This window comes from Pleurodeles waltl, chromosome 3_1 (genome assembly GCF_031143425.1).
Source record: "Pleurodeles waltl isolate 20211129_DDA chromosome 3_1, aPleWal1.hap1.20221129, whole genome shotgun sequence".
Classification (NCBI taxonomy): domain Eukaryota; kingdom Metazoa; phylum Chordata; class Amphibia; order Caudata; family Salamandridae; genus Pleurodeles; species Pleurodeles waltl.
This window is the reverse complement of record NC_090440.1, coordinates 1,603,525,893-1,603,551,126: the sequence shown is the minus strand read 5'-3', so window position 1 is coordinate 1,603,551,126 and position 25,234 is coordinate 1,603,525,893.

Here is a 25,234-nt window from a genome sequence, read left to right as displayed (position 1 = left end):
AAAGGGAGTCCCACGACGCCGGAGGACAACTCAGAAGGTTGTGCACTGCAGGTTAGAGTGTCGGGGACCCAGGCTTGGCTGTGCACGAAGGAAATCCAGGAACAGTGCACAGGAGCCGGAGCAGCTGCAAATCACGCAGTACCCAGCAATGCAGTCTAGCGTGGGGAGGCAAGGACTTACCTCCACCAAACTTGGACTGAAGAGTCACTGGACTGTGGGAGTCACTGGGACAGAGTTGCTGAGTTCCAGGGACCAAGCTCGTCGTTCTGAGAGGGGACCCAGATGACCGGTGATGCTGTCTTCTTTTGTTGCCTGCGGTTGCAGGGGGAAGATTCCGTCGACCCACGGGAGATTTCTTCAGAGCTCCTGGTGCAAGAAGGAGGCAGGCTACCCCCAGAGCATGCACCACCAGGAAACAGGCGAGAAAGTCGGCAGGATGAAGCGATACAAGGTTGCAGTAGTCGTCTTTGCTACTTTGTTTCGGTTTTGCAGGCGTCCTGAGCAGTCAGCGGTCGATCCTTTGGCAGAAGGTGAAGAGGGAGATGCAGAGAAACTCTGGTGAGCTCCTGTATTCGGTATCTGAAGAATTCCCCAAAGCAGAGACCCTAAATAGCCAGAAAAGGAGGTTTGGCTACCTAGGAAGGAGGATAGGCTAGTAAGAAACGTAAGAGCCTATCAGAAGGAGTCTCTGACGTCACCTGCTGGCCCTGGCCACTCAGAGCAGTCCAGTGTGCCAGCACACCTCTGAATCCAAGATGGCAGAGGTCTGGGGCACGCTGGAGGAGCTCTGGGCACCTCCCCTGGGAGGTGCAGGTCAGGGGAATGGTCACTCCCCTTTCCTTTGTCCAGTTTCACGCCAGAGCAGGGCTGGGGGATCCCTGAACCGGTGTAGACTGGCTTATGCAGAGATGGGCACCATCTGTGCCCATCAAAGCATTTCCAGAGGCTGGGGGAGGCTACTCCTCCCCAGCCCTGACACCTTTTTCCAAAGGGAGAGGGTGTAACACCCTCTCTCTTAGGAAGTCCTTTGTTCTGCCTTCCTGGGCCAGGCCTGGCAGGACCCCAGGAGGGCAGAAACCTGTCTGAGGGGTTGGCAGCAGCAGCAGCTGCAGTGAAACCCCGGGAAAGGCAGTTTGGCAGTAGCCGGGTTCTGTGCTAGAGACCCGGGGGATCATGGAATTGTCTCCCCAATGCCGGAGTTACCATTGTGACGCTATACATAGGTAGTGACCTATGTATAGTGCACGCGTGAAATGGTGTCCCCGCACTCACAAAGTCCGGGGAATTTGCCCTGAACAATTTGGGGGCACCTTGGCTAGTGCCAGGGTGCCCACACACTAAGTAACTTTGCACCCAACCTTCACCAGGTGAAGGTTAGACATATAGGTGACTTATAAGTTACTTATGTGCAGTGTAAAATGGCTGTGAAATAATGTGGGCATTATTTCACTCAGGCTGCAGTGGCAGGCCTGTTTAAGAATTGTCAGAGCTCCCTATGGGTGGAAAAAGAAATGCTGCAGCCCATAGGGATCTCCTGGAACCCCAATACCCTGGGTACCTCAGTACCATATACTAGGGAATTATAAGGGTGTTCCAGTATGCCAATGTGAATTGGTGAAATTGGTCACTAGCCTGTTAGTGACAATTTGGAAAGCAGAGAGAGCATAACCACTGAGGTTCTGGTTAGCAGAGCCTCAGTGAGACAGTTAGTCATCACACAGGGAACACATACAGGGCACACTTATGAGCACTGGGGCCCTGGCTGGCAGGGTCCCAGTGACACATACACTAAAACAACATATATACAGTGAAATATGGGGGTAACATGCCAGGCAAGATGGTACTTTCCTACAGGGGCAACCCTTTCAATAGCCATGGTGCTGCTGACTGGAAGAGACGCCAAGGCAGACCGTACCCTCTAGAAGGAGTCTCAGAGGAAAAAACCAAAAAGTTGGGAAAAAACCTCTATCAAGGAACTCCTAAAAAAGAGGAAAAAAGAAACAATGTAAAAAGGAGAAATTGAATAACTCTTGCAGGAAAAAACAGGAAGTGGAAAAAACACAGAAAAAACAGGAGCGAGGATCACCACCAAGCGAAAGTGTTTGCAAAGGAAGGAAGAGAAGAACTGAAGTGCTTATATACCAGAAGACAAGAAGTGACACAACAGGAAAAAAGTGCGACACCATCTTGGATTGGGAAAGACCATATAGAAAAAAATAGGAAAAAGGACCAAGTAGAAAAGGAAAAGGAAAAGGACATGCTGGGAAAACGAATTCCAAAAAGGAAGACAACAGGGACACCAAGAAAAAAGAAGATGGAGAAAAAAAGAAGAAAAATTAGGAAAGGAAATAACCCAAGGAGGTAAGTAAATATTAATTCAGGGGGGTGGCAAGGGCTGTGGCACGGCCCAGAGCATGAAATGTGCCTCCCGGGTCACAGTGGAAAACAGGCAGGCAAAACAATGACCTGTGACAGTGCTGGATTCCCGAAACCGGGACCGCCGGCCCGACCACAGCATGAGAAAGAGTCACCTACTGTAGTGTGCGGCGACACAGTACTCATCTGGGAGGATAACATTTGTCAAATGTGGGATGAAGAGGGAGTGACCTGACTGCTAAGGCCCTGTATTTGTAAATCAAACCATCAGCTGAGTGTACACTTTCCCAAACACCCCTGTTTGGTAACTCTCAATTGAAGTGTACTCATCTGGGAGGATACCATTTGCCAAGCGTGTATAGTAAAGGAAGTGACCTGACTGCAAAGTCCAGGAAGGCCCTGTGTCTGTAAATCCACTCACCATCCTAGTGTTCTCTTGTCTAAATACCACTGTTTGGTAAACCACAAATAAAGTGTACTCACCTGGGGTGATCACAATTGTATAGTATGTGTAGAGCAGGGAGTAACATGACTGCTGTGACCAGGAGGCTCTGTTACTATTATAACACTCATCAGCCCAGTGTTCTCTTGTCCAAATACCATTGTTTGGTAAACACAAATGAAGTGTACTCACCTGGGAGGATACCTTTTGCGAAGTGTTGTGAAGTAGAGGGAGTGACATGATTGCAAAGCCCAATTGGCCCTCTAACTCTAACTCCAAACACCAGCACACTGGCCACTTGTCCAAACACCCTTGTTTGTCAGCTATCAAATGAAGTATACTCACTTGGGATTGATCAAGCACAGATCATACCCAATCACAGACGTATCTGTCAACATAGCTCCATCTTGACTTGCTGACCCAATATGAAGTACTGGAGAACAGGAATGACACCGTAACCACTGTGTATAACAAATATTCATAAGGCCTCAAGCTGCATCACCAGATTGGTGTTAGCAGCAGACACATCCATACTGCACTGTGTACATGACGACTCCATTTACATGTGCAACAAAAGTCTGCATTTGCCTCATCACACTCAGCGAGGGCTCCTAATGGGCAAAGCTATATCTTGCCTAGCCACTGTTTCGCCTGCACTGGTGGCAAGATGATATTTTCTGGCCATCGACCCTAGTGCTAATGACCTGCACATTTCAGCTTCAGCTTTATTCAGAATGATTGAGCATGCGTCACTCATGACATGTCAATACAACCAATCCCATGGCTACTTACCACAATAGGATTAACTGAAACTTGACTTTGTACAGGGTCTCTGCTTACACTAAACTGTTGGAGTTAGATTTCACAATACAACCAGTAACATTGTACATTTTACATCAACAGGTATAACTGCTGCTTGGCACACAGAGACCACAGAACAGATTGCCACTGCCCCCCTAGATGAAGCCCTCAGTAACAATATCCCTCCTTGATGTCTAGATGTGGAAGACAGTTGTGGCCCATCCGGGCAACCTGGTGAGACGGCAACACTGAGTCTCACTGTGGCCAACAAGTGGCCTCTTCCTAAAGGATCTGCTTTGTGTGCCACACATTCACTCTGTTGACTGATCCTCAAATACCTACATCTACATACATGTGACATCTACTCCAATGATTTCATTCATCATGACTGAACCCTTTACTTAACATCTTTCTGTCCAAATTTTATTTTCAGAATTAGCACTTTGAGAAATTCACCCATCACAAACTCATTGTCTGCTTGCTTGATTGTTACATTTCGCTATGTAGAGATGTAAGACCATGTGAATCATACGATGAAGACACAAGCTACTTGTGCAAGCAGGGTTATGTTACAGGAACACAGTGTCCAGCTCAGGATTACATTCATTACACACAAACACATTAGTACAAGTGTCTGGTCCAGCCAAACTTTTATGACAGTGTATAGCACAGAGGCTTTCAATATGTCTGGACTCTTAGTTACATGAATGTGTGACTCATCCTGAGTCAAAGTACATATTTCAAGGTACAGACCCCCAAACCATGGTAGAAAGGGATTTGTCAGACATTGTCATGTAGAATATGCAACAATTAATGTGGTTAATGTTTGAGCCACATACCACGCCCAAGTAATCCAACATCACATAATGCAAGATACAGGCAAATGGGAGTATAACAGACCCTGATCACAGGCCCATCACAATCCAATTCCCATGCATCTGGTAGTATGACAAATATATGTCATTGCTGTGGCACAGGCACTGTGGCCTGCAATGATGAAACACATCTACAGATAGATACAGGTCATTTTGTCGTAGTTGTACTCTTGCTCTAGGCAAGACTGCTGGTTTAAGGATGACAGTAGTTATGTTTGTAGGTGACTATGCCTATCCTACAACAAGTCGCAACTGTGGTCCCAACCCTTCTGGCTCACTAGCAGCACCTCACTAAAACCCAAACAGTTAACAGTGATTTGTGGCAGCCTTTACGCATGGACTCAAGAGTATGACATCTCAGGGAGTGTCGTAGTTGAACTGAGATTTACCCCTTTCTCACAGATACATCATGTCTCAATCAAACACAGGCAATAACGAAGATGCAGTAAAGTTTCAATAGTTTTTATTTAACACAACTGCAATCTGTGATAAGTTGCATGGGCTGCAATGATTACGATAATAAACAGTGCAAGGAACAGAATGGTAAAGACAAGAGTCATTATTATAAAGCCCCCCTCCATCTTGCAGTAATAAAAAAAAAATGAAGTGCGTAATATGTCCTAATACCCTATCATGATAGGCCTAACCTTCTAGCTAAAGGAGAGCTTGGTATGTTAAACCTAATCTGCTAACGCCATGTCCATGAAAGGAGCCCCCAAAGCTCGTTACCTTGGAATGAGGTCTTTAGCTCAGACTTCGTAGGGACATGAAGTCCAGGTCAGCGGCAAGGCGATGTGCAGCGATGGTATCTGGTCGGAATCCCTCTGATTATCTGTCTCAAGTGTGATGTATTTATACAGATCTACTTGGACCCAAGACGTATGTTGTTCCCAAACAATAGATAACACCGCAAGCTTGGGACGGTAATTAATATAAACAATTCTCTCGAAAGCGTGAAGAGGGAAAGTACCTAATGTGAACACCTACAGTTTGTTTGTCTTTGTCGCTTGATTTGACGCCTTAGCACGGTGGCACTGATAAAATAAAGCTAAACAAAATGACCTAACTATAAACAAGGCAGCCATCCTAGAAGAATTAATTAAATAAATTGACTAAGACAGAGCAAGCTAAGTAGTTTAAAAGTCACTAGGTGACGGGGGCACGAGTCTGCAAGCCAAAGGCTAAGCTAACTCCTGTTATCCCATTAAAACAAACTATGATTCACTACAATACAAAAAGAGTGTTTAGTCAATTTGAATGAAAAATGACGATCAAAAGCTAAGACTACATATTTTCAGACTGCATGAAGACACAAATGATGCATCAGGCCCACCACATGACACAAAACACTTCTGTACTTTCACCCAAACACTGTGCCAACTGCCTTGGTACAGGTCTCATTCATCCAAACTCTGCAACCTACATTACCTGGAACCATCCATGCCCACATTGTATGTCACAACTGCATCAGATACCTGCCAATGTCACAACTCTGAAATGCCCACATTAAGATGCCATGGTAAAGAACAATCAGTTATGCTAAATATGGGGGTGGATAAAGATATAGGCCCTCATTACAACCCTGGCAGTCGGTGTTAAAGCAGCGGTAATACCGCCAACAGGCCGGCAGAAAAAAAAATGGAATCACAACCATGGCAGAAACCGCCAACATAGACAGCCACTTTAACACTCTGACCGCCACGGTGGTAGAAACAAACAGCTTGGCGGTCACCGCCAACGGACAGGCGGAAGACAATGTACCGCCCACACTATTATGAGAGGCCAATCTGCCACCTTTTCCGGGGCGGAACCAACACGAACAAAAACACGGTGGAAACAGGACTTGGAAGGGAAAACACTCACCTCTCCACACCCCACGAGGAACAAGAACGCCATGGAGCCAGAACTCCAAATACTCCCTGCAATGGTATTCCTGCTCCTCTATCAGGAGCAACAAAGATGGCAGCGACGACCACGGTGAGTAATGCACCTACAACACAGGGGAGGGGGGAGGGAAAAGAGAGTGACACACACGCGCAACACCCCCACCCTCACCCACTACAACATACACACAAATACATGCTGCAAGATTACATTAACACCCCCCCACCCTCCTTCAAGAACGCATGGACAAAAGGAAATGAGTTGAACGATTGTAATCCTGAAAAAAACAGTAGTCAAAACTCGAAATACAGTATATACAATTATGTACACCAACTACACAAGTCCGGATAGTGCACAAATTATTTTCCGTATGCATGGGAGAGGCCCACACTCAATATCAAACTTCAAACCGAGAGAACAATGCAGAGGCATCAGATCGAAAAGAAACAGGCACCTCAGGGGGAAGGGGGGGCACCTCAGCCGGATGAGTGCACAACACCACTGCTCCACAAGGGGACTCCATGCCCATTGATGTATCCTGGGGATTGCAAAGCCACAGTCTCTCAAGTCTCTCCAGTGGGTGGTTTGCCCACTGCTTTATCCTGGGGAGTGCAAAGCCACAGTCTCTCAAGTCTCTCCAGTGGGTGGTTTGCCCACTGCTTTATCCTGGGGAGTGCAAAGCCACAGTCTCTCAAGTCTTGTCAGTGGGTGATTTGCCCACTGCTGAATCCTGGGGAGTGCAAAGCCACAGTCTCTCAAGCCTCTCCAGTGGGTGCTTTGCCCACTGCTGCATCCTGGGGAGTGCAAAGACGCAGTCTCTCAAGTCTCTCCAGTGGGTGGTTTGCTCATTGCTTTATCCTGGGGAGTGCAAAGCCACAGTCTCTCAAGTATCTCCAGTGGGTGGTTTGCCCACTGCTGCATCCTGGGGAGTGTAAAGCCACAGTCTCTCAAGTCTCTCAAGTGGTTGGTTTGCCCACTGCTTTATCCTGGGGAGTGCAAAGCCATAGACTCTCAAGTGGATAACAGTCTCCACTGGTGCTGCTGGCTGTGGTGTCCTGAGCGGCGGGGCTGGTGGGGGCTCAGTGAGCGTGCTGCTGGCGGAGGTGTCCTGTGTGGCGGTGCTGGTGGGGGGCTCAGTGAGCGTGCTGCTGGCGGCGGTGTCCGGAGCAGCGGTGCATGTGGCGGTGCCGGTGGCAGTTTTGTCCGCCGTGCACGTTGGCGGCGACTTCCCTTTCTTCCTCTGGCCCTTTCCCATCTTGGATGGTGGCACAGCTGTCATGCCACTCCCAACTGTTGTCTTGGCCATGCTCTTGGTGGCAGGTGTTTTGGCCTTCTCCCTCCGGGCTGTTGGCAACTTCTTTTGTTTTTGAGGTGGGGGAATGTCTTTGGCCTCACTCCTTGGGAAACTGGCTGCCCTGTTGCTTGGCGCACTCCAGAAGCTGGTTACTGCTGGTACCACTGTTCCCAGGGATGTGGTGGCTGAGGTGCTGGGTTGGGACCTGGAAAGGCTGGCCCTAGGGGACGGAATGGGTGGGGGAGGTGAAGGGAAGAGGTCAAGGTTTGACAGAAAAAGTTTTTTAGACACACTGGGATGGGTAGATGGAGGGGGTTTGTGAGTGGAGGAAGAGGCAATGGTTGTAGGAGGTGTTCGTTTGCTGTCTTTCGGTGAAGGTGCATGGGCTGGAGGCTGTCGTGAGGTGGATGGCTGTTGGGTGGGTGTGTGACTGCGTTTGTGTAGTTTGGGAGGAGGGCTCACAGACACACTGGGAGAGGACACAGGGGATGTGTGAATGGTAGTGGGGGTGGTGAGTGCACATGAGCGGTGTGTGGTGATGGTCGTGCTGATGATGGAGGTAGTGACTGAAGATGTAGTGCATGCAGGTGTGAGTGGAGACGTGACAGGGTGGGAGGAGGGAGACGTGGAGGAGGGGGACACAGTGGAGGCAGTGGATGTTGGTATGTGTGCATGGGGATGATGCTTGTGTCAGTGCCTGTGGGATGTAATTGTAATTGTAATTGTAATCGTATTTATATAGCGCTTACTACCCCTGACGAGGCGTCGAAGCGCTTTTCGATGAGTAGCACGCTACTCCGGTACCCAACAAGAATTAGTGATGGATTAGTATAATTTAATAAGGAGTACAGTTTTAGTATTATTATGAGTTAATTTGAGTTGTGGATATGAGAGTTTGTTAGTTAGATTGACTGGAGTAATGGAGTGGTGGAGGAGGAAAGAAATCCAGGAGTGTTAATTGGGAGTTTATCCTTCATTTACTCAATCCAAAGGCTTGAGATGAATAAAAGGGGAGCGGAGGGGAAAGAGGATGTGGAAGGGTTAGGGAGAGCATAGTAGCAGGGTGAGATGAATGCAGGAGAATTTAGTAGGGTTGTGTGGGAGGTCACAGAGGTAGAGTGAGGTTTGGTGAGTTAGATGTGGAGGTGGAGGGAAGAGCTTAGGCAGAGATATTTGGGAGATGAAAGTGGTCGAGGGGATTTGGGATGAGTCCGAGTGAGAATGGAGGATAGTTTGATAGAGACATGACATAAGAGTGATGAGTAGGAGCCATGCAATGATCCACAAACATGCCAGGCACAGAAACAACATATACACATACATACACACATATATATATATTTATACACTCACACACATGAATACACACACATATGCACATACAATACATAATTAGAATCATGGGTAAAAAATACCTAGTCATCCATCCATCATCCTGGTAAAAGGCGGGAATTCCTTTACCTACTTCGAGGGTGGACGGGGTGTGGCTCAGCGGGCGGAGCTTACAGGTGCTTTATAAAGGGAGAACCTTCCACTCTGCGTCTCCAGCAGAGGAAGACAGAACCCGCGCGTCTCAGTCAGACACAGACTACGCTCCAGAACATCACCAGCCCACCTCCAGGAAGGATTCCAGATCCCCTCTGCCATGGGATCTCTGAGCGCACAGCCCCGCCCCATCTTTGCCAAGCCCAAGAGTCAGGGTGGCCTGCCCCCTCCAGAAAGGTGAGCCTCAACTGCGGCATCTGCTGCGTTTATATTGTACACTAGGGGTACGTGATGGGCCATGGGGTAAACGTCTCCAGCAACCTTGTGTGCCTTTGGCAATGTTATTGTTACTAGTGCGTCTTTGTGGAGATGTCCTCGTGCTTCTGCGCATCAACAACGCACCACGTGAATCGGCGGTAAACGCAGTGGGGTCGTTTTGGAAAGCTGTCCATCATCCTGGTAAGAGGCGGTAATTCCTTTACCTACTTCGAGGGTGGACGGGGCGTGGCTCAGTGGTCGGAGCTTACAGGTGCTTTATGAAGGGAGAACCTTCTACTCTGTGTCTCCAGGAGAGGAAGATAGAACCCGCGCGTCTCAGTCAGATACAGATTACGCTCCAGTACATCATCAGTTCACCTCCAGAAGCTGAGCTCAAACTGCGGCACCTGCTACGATTATAATTGTAAGTGCTTCCTTTGAGGTCTAGTTTCTGCAAAATGAGCACCGTGGCCTACCCAACCGGAGCATCCTCCACGAGTATGTCAGCAAGCGCCACCTAGCATGTTCCACACGCCCCGTTTATATTGTACACCAAGGGTACGTGATGGGCCACGGGGTAAACATCTCCAGAAACCCTGTTTTCCCCCGGCAATGCGATTGCTACCAGTGCGCCCCCGTGGAGATGTCCCGGCGCCTCCGAGCATCAACAACGCACCACCGGAATCGGCGGCAAACGCATTGGGGCCGCCCTGGAAAGCTGTCCATCATCCTGGCAAGAGGCGGGAACTCCATTACCCACCCCGAGGGCGGATGGGCGCGGCCCAGCGGGCGGAGCCCACAGGTGCTTCACAAAGGGAGAACCCTCCACTCTGTGTCTCCAGGAGAGGAAGACAGAACCCGCGCGTCACAGTCAGACCCCGAACACGCTCCAGCACATCACCAGCTCACCTCCAGGAAGGACTCCAGATCCCCCTCTGCCATGGGATCTCTGAGCGAACAGTCCTGCCCCATCTTTGCGAAGCCCAAGAGCTACGGTGGCCCGTCCTTTCCAGAAGCCGAGCCCCAACTGCGGCACCCGCCACGTCCACATTTGGAAGTGCTTCCCCTGGGGTTCAGCCTCTGCAAAATGAGCATCGTGGCCCACCCAACCGGGCACCCTCCACGAGTATGTCAGTATGTCAGTAAGTGCCACCCAGCATGTTCCATACACCCCGATTATATTGTACACTAAGGCTACGCGATGGGCCAAGGGGTAAACGTCTCCAGCAACCTTGTGTGCCTTCGGCAACGCGACCGCCACCAGTACGTCCCTGTGGAGACGTCCCCGCGCCCCCGAGCATCAACAACGCACCACCGGAATCGGCGGCAAACGCAGTGGGGTCGTTTCGGAAAGCTGTCCACCATCCTGGCAAGAGGCGGGAACTCCCCTACCCACTTCGAGGGTGGACGGGGCGTGGCTCAGCGGGCGGAGCCCACAGGTGCTTCACGAAGGGAGAACCCTCCACTCTGTGTCTGCTGGAGAGGAAGACAGAAACCGCGCGTCACAGTCAGACACAGACCACGCTCCAGCACATCACCAGCTTACCTCCAGGAAGGACTCCAGATCCCCTCTGCCATGGGATCTCTGAGCGCACAGCCGTGCTTTATCTCTGCCAAGCCCAAGAGCCAGGGTGGCCCGTCCTTTCCAGAAGCTGAGCCCCGACTGCGGCACCCGCCACGATCATGATTGTAAGTGCTTCCTTTGAGGTTTAGTCTCTGCAAAAAGAGCATCGTGGCCTACCCAACCGGAGTATTTTCTACGAGTAAGTCAGTAAGCGTTACCTAGCATGTTTTATATGCACCGTTTATATTGTACACTAAAGCTACGTGATGGACCACGGTGAAAACGTCTCCAATAACCTTGTGTGCCTTTGGCAATGTTATTGTTACTAGTGCGTCTTTGTGGAGATGACCTCGTGCTTCTGCGCATCAACAACGCACCACGTGAATCGGCGGTAAACGTAGTGGGGTCGTTTTGGAAAGCTGTCCATCATCCTGGTAAGAGGCGGTAATTCCTTTACCTACTTCGAGGGTGGGTGGGGCGTGGCTCAGCAGGCGGAGCTTACAGGTGCTTTATAAAGGGAGAAAAACCTTCTACTCTGTGTCTCCCGGAGAGGAAGATAGAAACCGCGCGTCACAGTCAGACACAGATTACGCTCCAGCACATCATCAGTTCACCTCCAGGAAGGATTCTAGATCTTTTTCTGCTATGGGATCTCTGAGCGCACAGCGTTGCTTTAGTTTCCAAAGAAACTATAAATAAATAGAAATATACATATAATCTGAAAAAAATAATTATCCACATAGGCATATGCAGTTCATAGTTGTTTGAAGAAGGTGGTTATGAAGGAAAGAGCCAACTCTTGAGTAGTTTCCTGAAAACAAGAAAGTTATCTGTGGCTCTTATAGTTGGGGGTAATGAATTCCATAGTTTGGCTGCTTGGACGGAGAAGGATGTACCACCTACAGTCTTTTTCTTGTATGGTGGTGTTCTAAGGCGGGGTGCCAGTCTTGAGCGGAGGGTTCTTTGTTGGATGTATTTGGTAATTTTCTTTCTGATGAAAAGCGGTCCTGTTCCATGTATAGCTTTGTGGGTGATACAAAGCAGCTTGAAAGTGCATCTTCTGGCAACGGGTAACCAGTGTAGTGCTCTCAAGGCAGGGGAGATGTGGGCTTGCGGCTTTATATGTAGTAGTAGCCTGGCTGCGGAATTCTGGATACGTTGTAGTTTTTTCATAACAGATAGAGATGATCCATGGTAGAGGCTATTGGCATAATCCAGTTTGGATAATACAAGTGAGATAGTAGCTTGTACCTTGTGTGGAAATCCGAGGTGAGGGAAAATGCGTCGTAAAGTTTTTAAGGTGATGAAGCTTGTGCGTGCTAATTTGTCTACTTGGGCATTCATAGTTAGTTTGGAATCCATGGTGATTCCTAGGTTTTTCACTTCCTTGGATAATTGAGGAGGTGGACCGAGATCGTCAGGCCAGACGCACAGAGGGTCATAATGTTTCCAGTCACCACATGTGAGTATTTCAGTTTTGGAGGTATTTAGTTTGAGATGGCTCCAGGTCATCCACTGATCAACGGCTCTGAGGCAACTGAAGATTTGAGAGTTTTCAATGTTTTTTGGGGTCTTCTAATTGAAGAAGTATTTGTGTGTCATCTGCATAGTTGTAGCATGTGAGATGGAAATCATTGATCAGTTCTGGTAAAGATATCATGTAGATGTTAAAAAGCAAAGGTGAGATGATTGACCCTTGGGGGACCCCTGTTTTTGTGAGGTAGGGTTCGGATGAGAAGGGGGGTGAGTGGATGATATTTGCTCTATTTTGGAGATAGGAAGTAATCCAGTCGAGCGCAATCCCTTGTATGCCGGCTTCGTGGAGTCTTTGAGTTAGGGTGTCATGGTCAACCGTATCAAAGGCAGCTGAGAGGTCCAAGATAAGTAGTGCAGCAACTCCATTTCGGTCAACTGTGTTTTTAAGATCGTCCCAGATTGCCATGAGTGCCGATTCAGTGCTTCTTCCTGGGCGGAATCCAGTTTGGAAGTCTGAAAGTATAGAATTGTCTTCAATGAATTTTGACATTTGGGCGAATGCTGCTCTTTCTATCAATTTGCCCACTAAAGGTCCATTTGTGATAGGTCTGTAGTTGTTGGGGTCTTGCGGGTCTAGATTTGTTTTCTTTAATAATGGTCGTATGTATGCCTTTTTCAGGTCTGTAGGAAAAGTTCCTGAAGTTAAAGAGTTGTTGATGATTCTTCTTACAGGTGTGGCAGCGGAAGTAGATAGCAGGATGTTCTTGAAGATCTGTGGTGGGCAAGGGTCAGAAGGGCAACCAGAAGGTCTGCTTGCTTTGACCAAATCCATAAATTCATCCTGGGATATTTGTTTGAAGGACTGTAGAGGTTGGGATGGTTTATTCTTAAAGGGTATTTTAGTAAATGGGTTGGTGCTGATGGTTTTCTTCTGTTTTAAATAGGAGTCCAATGTGTCTGCCTTGGTTGTGTAGTGAGTTGCCAATTTGTTTGTGAAATCTTGAGTGGTGGGATGACTTCCTTCCATGCATGTGGGTTTTCGAAATTCATTGAGAATTTTTTAAAATTCCTTGGTTGTAGATTGAGCATTTAGAATTCTGTCTGAGTAGTATCTTTATTTTAGCTTTTTTGATTGATGATTTGTATATCCTGTTAAGTTTGTGTAGCTGCAGTTTGTCTTGACTGTTGTTTGTTTTGAGCCAGGTCCGCTGCAACTTTCTGATTTGTTTTTTAATCTTTTTAAGTTCTGTGTTTCTCCAAGGTGTTGGTTTTCTTTTGTCATGTTTAGTTTTTCTGAGTGGTATTAGGACATCAAAAGCTTCCTGTAGCCACTCATAAAGTTTAGGTACAGAATTGATTGTATCTAGATCTGTGTTTGCTGTTAGTTGTGTTTCTAAGTGATCCAAATTGAGTTTTCTCCATGGTCGATAGGTGTATGTATGTAAGTGGTTGTGGGGTGTGTTGATTTGTGGAGTTGTCTGTCGGAAAGTTATCAGATGGTGGTCTGACCAGGTGGTTGGTGTGATGCTATGAATAGTAACAAGTTCAGGCTTAGCAAAAATTACATCTAGGATGTGACCAGCGATGTGTGTGGGATTGTGTACAATCTGATGTAGATTCAATGCAAGTAGGCCAGTGGTGATAGTTTTTGGATGGGGCATATTGGGTTTGTCAAACCAAATGTTTAGATCCCCAAGAATGCATAGATTGGAGTATAGTGTAATAAGGTTTGAGACTATGTCAAGAAAGGCATCTGGGAAAGTGGAGTTGTTAGGTGGAGGTCTGTAAAGGAAGAGAAAGTTACAGGTGGAAGTTGGAGTAGGGTGGCATCTGGTAAGGAGGGCTTCACAACCTTGTATGGACATGTTGTCTGTTTTACTGACGTTTATTGCCTGTTTGAATATAATAGCTAGTCCACCTCCTCTCTTGCCTATACGGTTTTGTGTGATGGTTTGATAGCCTGGAGGAAGGGCTTCGTGCAATACTGGTGCCATGTCATCTCCCAACCAGGTTTCCGTAATGAATAGTAAGTCAGGTTGTGTGTCTGTGAGAAGGTCGTAGATGTGGTGCTTGTTTTTTGAGAGTGATCGAGCATTTATGAGCTGGCAGTTTAGATAGGGTGTGGTAGTGTTGTTTTGTTTAGTAGAAGGGTAAGTAGTATAATGTGAGCTTGAAGCAGGAGTGTTGCTAGTTGTGTTAACTGTTTGAGGCTCACAAAAGTCTTGCTTTTCAACATAGTGTTCCTCTTCCAGCAGGTTAAGGAGGCATTTTGTTGGGTCTGTGTGTGTGGGTGGTGAACTTGGTGGCTGAGAGAGCCATGAGGAGTGTAGTGTTTTTTGTAGGGTAGTTTTATTATGAAACAAACAAGGGGATGCGAGGTTGCTATGAGTGGCATGTTTTTTATTTTGTTTGCGTTTGTTTAGTGTGGATGGAGTATGGGTTAGGGGTGGTAGAGGAGCATGTGGATCATGATGTAAGGCTCTAAATTGTGCAATGGAGGAGAGGCGACTGAATGAAGGTTGCTGGGATGGGGTGCTTGTGGTAGGTGTTTGTGAAGAGTGGGGGGGTAGGGGTGGCGATAGGGTGGAATTTGTATCCTTTGTGTAGTCTTGGGGGTGAGAGTGGGTATGATGATGAGTGTAATGTAAGTTTGTGTTGCTTTGATGTGCTGATGTTTGTGGTTGGTATTGTTTTTGTGGAATAATGAGAGGGGCTATTGGTGTAGTTGTTTTTGGTGAGGGACTTGTATGTGAGTTAGTGCTGTTAAGTGGAATTTGAGTGTTAGATGGGGTGTTGATGTGTTTTGGAGATGAATGTATGAGGTGTATATGAGGTGATGGATGTGTGTCAGGGAGATAAGTATTAGTTGAGATGACTGGAAGAGGTAATATGTGTGGTGGAGTGAAATGTGGGGATTGTATGGTTGTGTGTAATTGGTGAGCAGAGGGGAAGAGTGTGTGTAGATGATGTGTTTGAAGGCAGGGTTTTGGCATTGTTATGAGTTCAGGCGGTCTGTGTGAAGCGAACAGCGGATAGTGTTTTTGGTTAGTATGTGTAGAGAGTGTGTATCTGGGAGACTGAAACTGAGAGAGTTGTATGTTGTAGTTTTGTATTGTGTGGGCGGTGGCAGGTAGTGTTAGTGGGAGGGGATAGAGTAGTGTTTGCTGTGAGTATGAAGGTGTTTGACTGTAGTAGTTATGGGGTGTATGTGTATATGTGTTGTATGTAGGGTATTGTGTTGGGTGGTGGGGCAATGCAATATGTCTGTGGTCAGTTTGTGATGCACGAGTTGGATATCTTTGCAGATACTGTGTTTGCATGTTGAGGGATGTGTTGGGGCAGAAACCATTTCTGGTAGAATGAGAATTGGGCAGCATTTCTGGCCCCAGTCCCTACCTGTCCCGAACAGACCCAAACAGACAGCTGCCCTTGTCCTCACCGCCCTTTGCCTCGACGCCCGGGCTGAGACGCCCTGAATCCTAGCCTTTTATAGCCCTACTGGCCACTAAGAAGCTGGTCCTAACCCTAGCCAATCCGATTTTTTTTAAACCCTGATTTAGCCATTTAGTGGGAGACCCAGCCCTAATCACCAGTCACAGCCCTATTTCTTGACCTCCAATCACAGCCCCAGCCCTAAAACCAACAGCCAATCAGAATCCCAGCCCTATCCACCAATCATAAATGCATCCCTGGAGCTAGCAACCAATGAAACACCATCTCCCAAAAAAATCTATCATAACAGCATATGCAACAACCACGAGGAACCTATATAAGGAGCAAGTTAACTAAAGTCCAGTCCCTGGGGCCTGGGGGGAGGCTACTGGTGCTCTATTCAGTATCTCCTTGGATACAGACGGGCTGAATCCACACTTTCAAGCTAGCAGAGTCTACTTTTCAGGTAAGGGGGAGATTGTTTAAGAAACAAACACTGCAATAGTTCTGGGCACACACTCTAAAAATCGGGCTTTTTTAAGGCAAAAAATACAGGGGGGCAGACAGCTTTTAAGCACAATATAAATCACACAAACAGATTAAAAAACAGTCTCCTAAAACCACACTCTGAAAGATCTATGTAGACTTTTTACTAAGAATAGGGGTGAAGAAAAGGGGGGCAGAGGGGGGGAAAAAAGGGGGGGGGAGCCACAAACTAGCAAGGGAATTCACACAGTCACAGCAAAAACGATTTTGAAACAAACACCACTTTAAAAGAGGCCAGGCTGCCTGAAAACACAGAGAGTCCACAGTAAAACAAACACTTTTTGAACAATTAATACTATTTGACTAGAAAATATCTTTGGGCTCCTTACCTAGGTCTCTTTGCAATCCTTGAACACTGGGCTGTATCAGGACACAGGAGAGAATGCACAGAGGAACACAAAATGGAGGTGCCTGTCTTTGGCCTTCCCTCCCCAAACTTAAGGAGCCAGAGCAGGTGGGGGGGCGGGTCTCAGGTGCAGCAGAGACTCAGGGAGCCAATCAGCTAAGTCCAGTCCCTGGGGCCTGGGGGGAGGCTAATTGTGCTCTATTCAGTATCTCCTTGGATACAGACAGGCTGAATTCACACTTTCAAGCTAGCAGAGTCTACTTTTCAGGTAAGGGGGAGATTGTTTAAGAGACAAACACTGCAATAGTTCTGGGCACACACTCTAAAAATCGGGCTTTTTTAAGGCAAAAAATACAGGGGGGCAGACAGCTTTTAAGCACAATATAAATCACACAAACAGATTAAAAAACAGTCTCCTAAAACCACACTCTGAAAGATCTATGTAGTCTAGTGGTGCTTATGTTTGCCAGAGCTACCCTTGTGTGTTGAGGTGTGTGCATGCTGGTCTGATGGTGTGCTTGGGATAGGCTGAGGTACTGGGGATTGGGTCTGGGTGGAGGAAGTTGGAGGGGGGAGGTTGGACACAGGGACAATGGCTGCCATCAGTGCTGAGGCCAGAGTCTGAAAAGCTCGCTGTTGGGCTGCCTGACCAGAATGAATGCCCTCAAGGTATGCATTTGTCTGTTGCATCTGCTGCTCTACTCCCTGGATGGCATTCAGAATGGTAGACTGCCCAACAGGGAGGGATCTGAGGAGGTCAATGGCCTCCTCACTGAGGGCAGCTGGCCTGAGTGGGGCAGGGGCTGAGGTGCCTGGGGCGAAGGAGATGCCCACCCTCCTGGGTGAGCAGCCACAGGGCACACGCTGAGGGGCTGCTGGGAGGGCAGTGCTGGTGGGGGGGGTGGCAGCTGTACCTGTAGATTCGGGGGTCACAGAGGGGCCGCCACCACAAGGGAGCTCCCATCAGAGGAGTCGGTGTCGCTGGTCTCAGCTCCTGTCCCCGCCGTGGAGCTCCCCTCGCCCTCCGTCCCACTGGTGAATTCAGAGTCTGTAGTCTCGCCATCCAGGGCCATATGGGATGCAGCTCACTCCTTCTCCGGTGGCACAGCTCCTCCGCCTGATGATGCTAATGCACACAAGAACAGGGAGACCACAAAGAGGGGGGGAAAGAAAGTAGAAAGACATGTTCAGTGCATGCAATACTGCTACCATTGGCGGACACTACAGACAGAGCAGCCCTCTGCACTACGCCATGCACTTAGAGTTCCCTATTTGTGATTACAGTGACATGGGGTACAAGGCCTATGCCCGATTGCTGCACACATGCAAGTCACAGGAGCCTGACTAGGTGTAGATGGCTCTTACCACTGGTGGGAATGGGGTGCCACTGAGCCTGCCTCACAAAGGGTCTTGCCTACAAAGTTGCCCTAGCCTAGGGCAACCCACAGCCCATCTTACCCCACCCAGACACCTCCAATGTGCGATGAATCAGATGGATGTGAGTGTACTCATCCCCTTGTGGCTGCTGTGATGCCCTCAAGCACCCATCCAACTCCGGATAGGCCACCGCCAGGATCCGGAACATCAGGGGGGTCATGGTGCAATGGGCACCACTCCCATGTTGGGAGGCCATCCCCAGCTGGGCCTCCGCTGTCTTCTTGCTCCAGCGGCGAATGTCCTCCCATCTTTTACGGCAGTGGGTGCTCCGTCTGTGGTAGACCCCCAGGGTCCGGACATCCTTGGCGATGGCACGCCAAATATCCTTCTTCTGGTGGGCACTGACCTACAGTAATAGTACAGGGGAAAAGGAAAAAATATAACTGTCCGGACCGTCACAGTCATTGCCCCACGTTCCCACCCTTGCCCTGACGCACATCCACTCACCGTCGTTTCATGCACGCCTCATTCCCCCCCTTTTCTCCCATCCACACCACCCCAAACAGGCATTTCCCATACAGCATGCTCACAGTGTACTCACCTGTTTGTCTGGAGGACCGTAGTGTAGCGTGTACTGGGGGAGGACCTCATCCACTAGTTTCTCTAACTCCTCCGATGTGAAGGCAGGGGCCCTTTCCCCAGACACTTGAGCCATTGTCACTTCCAGACTGAGGTCACAGCAGCACTTGCAGTGTAGGTCCTCTCCTGTCAAAGATCAGGTATCAAATGAGTGAACTGAGAGAAAATGGCGGTCACGTCCGCGGCGGTGCGTACCGTCACTGCCTGCGTACATCGTCATTGGCTCCATGGACCCATAGGGTCCAATGTTAACCAATGCAGGATTGCGCAGCGGTCTTCGACCGCCCAGGGCGACGGTGTACAGTGCCAGCGCAGTTACCTCATATCCCCTTGTCCCACCTTACAGGTCAGGCAGCTGCCATTTCAGGGGGCCACATGGCATCAATTTAAAATGCGTCACACATATCAAGGCCTTGCATACACACTAAGACAGGCACATAGCGGATTGACAAATGTGTGCAATAGATTTGTTTATTTCGTACCTCAGAGTTGGCTGACTCTGTGCTCGCTGTTCTCATCCATAGGGCACGTCCGCTGGGGCAGGTGAGGAGATGGCGTCATCCTCCGGTGTAATTGTCACCTACAGACTTGATCGTGCCACAATCCAGGAACTGTGTGCCCAGTTGGCACCAGACCTGATGTCAGCTATCCGCCATCCCACAGGAATCCCCCCTCTAGTGCAGATCCTGTCAGTACTCCATTTCCTGGCAAGTGGGTCCTTTCAAACAACAGTGGCCATTGCTTCAGGGATGTCCCAGCCAATGTTCTCTAACGTGTTGTCCAGAGTGTTGTCTGCACTGCTGAAACACATGCGCAGCTACATCGTTTTCCCTCAGGTGGAGGATTTGCCTACAGTGAAAGGTGACTTCTATGCCCTGGGACATATTCCCAACATCATAGGTGCCATTGATGGGACACATGTGGCCTTGCCCCCCCCCGCAGGAGTGAACAGGTGTACAGAAACCGGAAGAGTTACCATTCATTGAATGTGCAGATGGTGTGTTTGGCCGACCAGTACATCTCCCATGTGAACGCCAAGTTTCCTGGCTCAGTGCATGATGCTTACATTCTGAGGAATAGCAGCATCCCTTCTATGATGGGGCAACTCCAGAGGCACCGTGTGTGGCTATTAGGTGAGGACAGGGACCCTATACATTGTGATTAGATGTCTGGGGCTGTGGTTGTCCATAAGGGTTAGTGTGTGTCTAACAGGTGTCCCTCGACATTTGCAGGTGACTCTGGCTACCCTAACCTGTCATGGCTACTGACCCCAGTGAGGAATCCCAGGACAAGGGCAGAGGAACGCTACAATGAGGCACATGGGCGAACTAGGAGGGTAATATAGAGGACCTTCGGCCTCCTGAAGGCCAGGTTCAGGTGCCTCCATATGACAGGTGGTTCCCTATACTACTCACCAAAGAAGGTGTGCCAGATCATCGTGGCCTGCTGTATGCTGCACAACTTGGCTTTGCGACGACAGGTGCCTTTTCTGCAGGAGGATGGTCCTGAAGGAGGTGTTGTGGCAGCTGTGGAGCCTGTGGGCAGTGAAGAAGAGGAGGCAGAAGAAGAGGACATAGACAACAGAAACACCGTGATCCATCAATACTTCCAGTGAGACACAGGTAAGAAGACATTACTGCCTCCTACATCTGATACACTTGTTGTACCTCTCATCTGTCTGTCACTTTCACCCAGTGTATGGACCCTGATTTGTCACTTTCCCTTTCGATTTCACAGATGTGGGTCCCACTGTGTGACCTCTGCTATGTTTCCTCATGGACTAGAGCAGTGTGACATAGGTATGTTGACAATACAATGGACAGTGCTATTTCCCTCAGTTATTGCAAATACACATTTGTGAAAGCACAGACTGACTCCAGATTGTTTTGTGATTTAAGGGTGTTTATTTAAGTGCTAAGTAGTGGAGGGTGTTGTAAAATGGTCAGGGGTGATGGTGGAGGAATGTCCATGGCAGAGTCCAGTCTATTAGTCTCACAGGTGCATTGTCCAAAGAGGCATAGGAAGTGGAGCTAGGGCAGTTTAAGGATGGACAGGGTGACTAAGTGGGACAGAAGGATGACATTCAGGGTGGTCTCATTTCTTGGTGGGGGTCTTTGCATTGTTCTCTGTCTTTGTCCTGGATCTCAGGGACCGTTTGCGGGGTGGTTCTCCATCTGCAGGGCGTGGGGTGCTGGTGTCGTGGTCCTGTGGCGGTGCCTCCTGTCCACTAGCGGAGGTGGTGGGCAGTTCATCGTCCAGGCTAGTGTCAGGGGACCCTTGTTGTGCCACAGTGTCCCTCCTGGTGTTCAAGAGTTCCTTCAGCACCCCTACAATGGTGCCCAGGGTGGTATTGATGGATTTGAGTTCCTCCCTGAACCCCAAATACTGATCCTCCTGCAGCCGCTGGGTCTCCTGAAACTTGGCCAGTACCGTTGCCATCGTCTCCTGGGAATTATGGTAGTCTCCCATGATGTTGGAGAGGGCCTCGTGGAGAGTGGGTTCCCTGGGCCTGTCCTCCCCCTGTCGCACAGCAGCCCTCCCAGTTCCCCTGTTTTCCTGGGCCTCTGGCCACTGAACCGTGTGCCCACTACCACTGCCCCCAGGTCCCTGCTGTTCTTGGGGTGGTGGGTTAGCCTGGGTTCCCTGTAGTGGTGGACACACTGCTGCTTGACGTGTCCTGGGGACAGAGGTATGGCCCGCTTGGTGGGTGCTGTGCTGGTGTTTCCTGAGGGGGGAGGCTCTGTGGTGGCCTGTGCCAGTGTGAGGGGAACCGACTGTCCCAAGGTCCCAGATGGCCCGGGCAGGTCATCTAGATCAAGTTGGACAGAGCTGCTGTCATCACTGTGGGCCTCTTCTGTGGGGGGAGTGGACATGTCTGGAACCTCCTGTCCGGTGACGTTGGGTAGGGGTCCTGCAGGGGTGTAAAGGCATGATTATTGCATCTGTGTGTGCCATGGTGTGCAATGGGTTGGTGACCCTGTACCCCAGTGCTTCCATTCATGTGTAGGACCATGTGTGATAATTGTTTAGGGGTCTGTGTGGGTATGTGTAGTGGCCATGCATTGGTGATGGGTGTCCATGCTTTGTTGTTGCATGCAGGTCCTGGTGTTGGGATGTGTGCTTTGTGATTGTGAGACATCTGTGAGGAGCTGGAGTGATGGGGGTGAGGGCGAGGGTGGGGGTATATGATAGCATGCAGGTAGGGTGGGGGATGAAGTAGTGAAAGATTTAGCTTACCAGAGTCCATTCCTCCAGCTACTCCTGCGAGGCCTTTAGGATGCAGTATAGCCAAGACCTGCTCCTCCCATGTTGTTAGTTGTGGGGGTCCGCCGCCAGTCCTCTGAACTGCGATGTGGTGTCTTGAGACCACAGAACGCACCTTCCCCCGTAGGTCGTTCCACCTCTTCCTGATGTCATCCCGTGTTCTTGGGTGCTGTCCCACTGCGTTGACCCTGTCCACGATTCTGCGCCATAGCTCCATCTTCCTAGCTATGGTGGTGTGCTGCACCTGTGATCAGAATAGCTGTGGCTCTACCCGGATGATTTCCTCCACCTTGACCCTGAGCTCCTCCTCAGAAAACCTGGGGTGTCTTTGCAGTGCCATGGGGTGGTGTGGATGATGTGTGAGGTGGTGTGTGTTGTGATGTGTGGGGTGATGTTTAGGGGTGTGTGGTGTTTTGTGCGTTGATGTGTATGTGTGATGGTGTTGTGTGCCTCTGTATGCTGGTGTTGTCTTTGCTGTGCAGTCTTTCTGGCCTTCGTCAAAATTTTTGGTAGTAAGAGTTTGTTGGTAATGTGGGTGTGTGTTTTCTATTGTATTGGGTGTGTGGGACTGGTGTGTGTATGTGTATCAGGTGTGTGTATTTGGAATTGTCCAATGTGGTAGTGTTTTGTAAACATGTGTGTATTTTGAGTGTGGCGGTGTGTACCGCCAATGGAATACCGCGGTTGAAAGACCGCTGCGTGGATTTGTGGGTCGTGATAGTGTGGGCGTATTCCTGTTGGCGTGACGGTGTAGGTTTTGTTATCGCCAGTTTATCGCTGACCTTTGGTGTGGCGGACTTGTGTGGGTGTCTAGATTTTGGCGGATTCCGAGCTGTGGGTCGTAATACCTGTGGTGGAATTCCGCTGCCGCGGCGGTGTGTTGGCGGTCTTCTGCACGGTGGTAAGCGGCATTTACCCCCAATTTTGGAATGAGGGCCTATATGTAGTAACTATCCCCCTGTGTTGACCTGAGATAAAGCGAGGATCTGTCTGGCTAATCTTGAACCCCCCTGAGAAATTAAAAAAAAAGTGCCTGACAACCATTAGTGTCTACTGGCAAGATTAACCACCCACCAGCACTGGAAAGTGAAGAATTATAGGTACCAGCCTGAACCTTTGCATCTAGCTCTTCTTCAGTGTTATTCAAGAAGAATTGCCAATCATTCAATCTTGCCGGTGTGGCAATACTGGGCATGTTCATTTCCTTTATTTTTGCTAACCCTAGGCAGAAAGTCTGATGAATCGTGTCATTTAAAAAGATCATTTGCACAGGAATCAGGCATGCTCTAAAGAAAGCTTCCTGAGCCTGTATCTGCCAATCTTGTGTTCCCATACACACTTCAAATCAATAGTGTTCTTCCAGTGATCATATCCTTCAACAGCAAGACGGGAAACAAAGGAAGCTAAATAAATCAGTGTTGTGTCTGTTAGCAAACTTTTCCAAATCTTGGAAGGAGGTAACTTGTAATAATATGATTCAGAATGTTTTGTGTCATGCCCAGAAAAATAAGTGAATTTCGCCGAATAACTTTTCGGGCTTCCCACTGGTGGTGTCGAACAATGTTCCCACTGTGTGTAATTAAGTACCGGTCTATGTTTAGTTGCAAGGTACAGGTAGTAATGTCCCCAATTATTGTAGCAGAACATTTCCCCGTAATTCATTGTATTTAGATATACATCATCGCTTTCAAATACTGAATAGTCCTTCATTTCAGTTAACATGGAATCAAGTGTCTGGACATCCCAATCATCAGATACAACACTGCGTGTAATAACATCTGTCATAGATATTTTGAATACATATGGTATTTCAATAACCTCAGTAGGCCCGTATATTTCAAATGGAACCTTGTGCCATACAATCCCATCAGAAATGGGTACAGCTGAAATATTCACTGGGGAAACGTCTCTGTGGACCTTGTGTGAGGAATGATATGGAGTTAAGACTTCATTCACAGGCGCTGCAGAGGTGCGTTCAGGAATGTAATGACCATTTATAAGCAAGAAGAAAGCAGTCACAAACCCAATCCTTAGAATTAAGGTAGAAAATGTCAAGCAGAACCATAAATAGTTCCAGGGGTTGATCAAGTAATTTGTCTTAAGCCATAGATATAGCTTATGAGTTTTTGAAACATTTTCAATCACTGGAGTGGATGAGTCTGAAGAAAAGTCATCAGTGTCGATGAAGCAACCAGAGGCAGTCTCTGCAAATATGGGAGCAAGTGCAGTACTTGTTGATGGGTCCACTTCACGTGGATACTCATAGTAGATGGTGCCATCAGTCTGTGTTGTATTGGTGTATAAAACGGCCAAATCTTGGACAGGTGTTGTCGCTGAAGTGGTAACAGGGACCAGCAAGAGCTCAGTTTCCACCCTCCCCATGGTCAAGGGGGAGTTTGTAGCATTGTTGGACATCGTTGCATAGTCCATTGCAGTGGTGTTCATTCTATTCTGAAGAGGTATGTCCTGTTGGGTAGTGAGAGGGGATCGGGAATTACCCAAGGGACCTCTTGGTCTACTGTGCAGGATCAGCCACATGGTGAAGTCTGACATTGTCAATTGAAACAAATCTGTTTCCTCGGGAACCAGGCAACGGTGACAAGATAACAGTTCTGGTACCTTGCATTCTTAGGACCGAGACCGGTGCGCTGTAGGATGGACCAAATTCATTCTTCACAGCAATCTTTGCATGAACCAGATCCCCAACTTTAGGAATCCAGCCAGTGGGAGTTGTTGGTTTATCCCTTATTCCTAAGGTGGCAGCATTGATGGATGATTTATCATCACGAAATTGCTGAAGCTCCTGTAAGACAGTGAGACGTTCATTTATGTCAAAAGGTGTTTCTGCTGCCACCATACCAGAACCATCAAGATATGGGACATACATAGGTATCCCAAAGAGAACCTCATAGGGAGTGCGTCCCCCCAAGGACCGTCTTGGCAGATTATTCAGTGCTCTCTGGACCCCATATAGGTGATAAAGCCAGCTGCGGCCCAAACCTAATACCCTAGCTGTTAAGGACTGCTTTAGATCACGGTTCAGCCTCTCTGCGACCAAAGTTCCCTCGGGATGGTATGGTGAGGAGTAATGGAGTTCAACACCCATCGTCCCCATAGTGTGTCTGAATGCCTTAGAGACAAATGCAGGGCCCTGGTCCGAATGGAATGCTGCAAC